Raw genomic sequence first — 2,920 nt, forward strand, 5'->3', positions numbered from 1 at the left:
GAACTCCTCCACAACATCACCAGGTAAGGGAGTAGCTGAACATTTGCCTCATAATTTTAAACTTTTTCCATGTCATAATAGGCCCCCTTTAATATTTGGATGATGTGCTCTTGTTGACCTGGACATTATTGTGATTCCATTTATTCTGCCTGCTGCTTTTAAAGGACATGAGGTCACCACATCTAATCGGCCACTGTTGAACTCCTCCACAACATCATCAGGTAAAGAAGTAGATATACATTTACCTCATAATTTGAAAAATTTCCCATGTTTAATATGGCCATGTAAAATTGTACACTAGGAAAATCATAATAGGTCCCCTTTAATATGTAGACAATGTGTACTTGTTGAGCTGGACCTCACTGTCTTCCCATTTATTCTGCCTGCTGCTTTTAAAGGACATGAGGTCACCACGTCTAATTGGCCACCGTTGAACTCCTCCACAACATCATCAGGTAAGGGAGTAGATATACATTTACATCATAATTTGAAACATTTTCCATGTTTAATATGGACATGTAAAATTGTACACTAGGAAAATCATAATAGGCCCCCTTTAATATTTGGATGATGTGCTCTTGTTGACCTGGACATCACTGTGATTCCATTTATTCTGCCTGCTGCTTTTAAAGGACATGAGGTGATTTCATCTGGTTCACCTGAGTTAAGCACAACACCATCAGGTAAAGGAGAATTTAAACATATTTTTTTTTCCTTTTTGATTAATTTGAAAACATTTTATAAAATTGTGTGTTTTTAGAGTGTTGAAAATAAAAGTTGTCTGAATGCATTGCATATAAATATTGAATGCTCAATGCATGTCTGGATCTCACTGTGTTTCTATTTATTCTGTCTGCTGCTTTTAAACGGGACACAGTGACTTCATCTGATTGGCTGCCTTTGACGAATGGTACAACACCACCAGGTAAACGTCAGCTGAATAAATTGTTTGACATGATTAACTGAATCAGCAGATGTACAACTGTACCCAATAAAGTGCTCTGTAAGTGAAAGAAACAGTGGAGTGGCTGGCGGTAACCTTACCAGACCACTTTAGCATGACTGCTTGGTGTTGTTCTGTATTTTATCATTTCAGCTGATTCATGCTGTGATTCCAAGTTCTGTATCCGTTATATTGACATTTATGCCATCTCGGCTGGTGGTGCTGCACTGCTTCTATCATGTATTCTGTTTGCTTGGTGGATAAAGAAACAGAAAGGTATGTACAGATGTTTGATAACTGTTATTTACGATGTTAGTAATTGTATGACATTCATAACAAGTGTATTGGATTAGAATCACTTACTCTATCTTTAACCTTGACCACTAGGTGAAATTATAATAGTTAATTCTCTTCATTTATTTATATTTTGAGCATCACCCCTAAATTCAAAACCAAATGTAGAGCGTGGAGCACATCCTAAATCTTCTCAACACACACAAGGTGAGCAAACAAAGTGGTTAGTACAAGTGATTTTATGCAGTGATTTGTAGATGTTTGCACAGAAATCTGCAACATAACAATTGCATAGTCTGTCTAAATATATAAAGTATATTAACACTTGCAGTAACTTTTACATGTGACTGAAAATGAGGCTTTGTATCTGATAAGTTGCTTAGGGAATAAATAACTCACTACTAGCTAATACATATAGAATTGGAGATTGTTGTGTATATGGAACAATACCCATTCAACAAGCTTAGCTAAATGCTACCTCTAATTGCTTAAGTAAATAACGATAAAACAAGAAACCAAGTTTCTGGAAATGTGAATTTAACTAGAAATATATTGTTTTCTAATTGCTGGGATATTTGGACACATTAATATTTAGATGCTTTATTCGTGTGTCTGTACTTCCATTTATTGTATCTGCTGCTTTTAAAGGTCATGATGTCACCACAACTAATGGAACCAGTTATTTCACCACATAGATCAATAAAGCAGATTTGAGTGGGTTAGCAATGTCAAAAAACATTTTTATTTATCTCCAACTGCCTGTTATTCAACCCCTTAAAAGCCCACCTTCTTCTGATTGGTGGAACTTCAGGAACCTTGCTGAAGCCTGCAGTGCACCCAGTGCTCCTGAACACCGCTATTATCCTCTTACCAGTGTGGAGGTTCTAAAATAAAATTGTAAAACTAGGAAACTGGTAACTTAAGCTCCGTAATATAACTTAATGATTGGGAATGCCAACTTTTCAAATCCACAATCTGCAATGTGAGAGTGGACAACATTGATTATAGAGAGATAAATATTTTTGCTGTGAAAATCTTCAGCTTTCAAAATTGTAAAAACTTCCCACAAATGTAACATGAAAATGAAAAATGTCTTGTGGTCATTGTTGTTTGTTTATTTACTTATACACATGCCAAAGGGTTCAAGTCAGCTAAATTGAAAATATCATGGGTTTGGTCGGAGCTTTCTCTGTCATTCTCTCTCTCTTTCTCAAACCGTATGCAGCTTTGTCCTTCTTTGTCGGTTCACAGAATTGTTTTTAGGCACATAAATATCTTGCTCAAATAGATTTTTTTTTTTTTTTTTTACATAAGCAAACCGCCTCTTGAGGATTTATCGGCGACAAGTTCATCTGTGTTTCAGTATCCTACCTGTTCAGCACCACAGACAGCACACGGACAGGTCAATGGCTGAGACTATGACAGGCTGAAAAGTCTCTTTTCTCACTCTCTTAAGAACATTCAGTTCAAGGTCAGGTAGGGTGGATGTAGGTCTTAAAAAGGTCTAGGTTCTGTATTAACTGTGAAAGTATCAAAGCCTCAGTCCACAGAGAAATGCACACAGCCTGTATTCAGAGACTGAGCCTTAAAACCAGCCGTCAGGACTTCTGGAACTTTGTGATGTCACAACAAAGCAGTCACCAAGCCCCGCCCACCTAGACCCACCATCCAAACCTTGCAGGA

At 37.0% G+C, this 2,920-nt stretch overlaps 1 long non-coding RNA gene across 1 annotated transcript; it reads left to right on the plus strand.

Annotated features, from left to right (window-relative positions):
• Positions 1 to 155: 155 nt before the first annotated feature.
• LOC147819674 (uncharacterized) lies at positions 156 to 1,378 on the plus strand. The gene is made up of 5 exons (XR_015436727.1): positions 156 to 221; positions 399 to 455; positions 633 to 683; positions 878 to 925; positions 1,097 to 1,378. It is a non-coding gene; the product is annotated as an uncharacterized LOC147819674 (long non-coding RNA).
• The last annotated feature ends 1,542 nt before the right edge of the window (positions 1,379 to 2,920 follow it).

This window comes from Seriola lalandi, unplaced genomic scaffold (genome assembly GCF_002814215.2).
Source record: "Seriola lalandi dorsalis isolate HSWRI2012SDOR001 ecotype SW California unplaced genomic scaffold, Sedor1 jcf7180002050777, whole genome shotgun sequence".
NCBI classification, from domain to species: domain Eukaryota; kingdom Metazoa; phylum Chordata; class Actinopteri; order Carangiformes; family Carangidae; genus Seriola; species Seriola lalandi.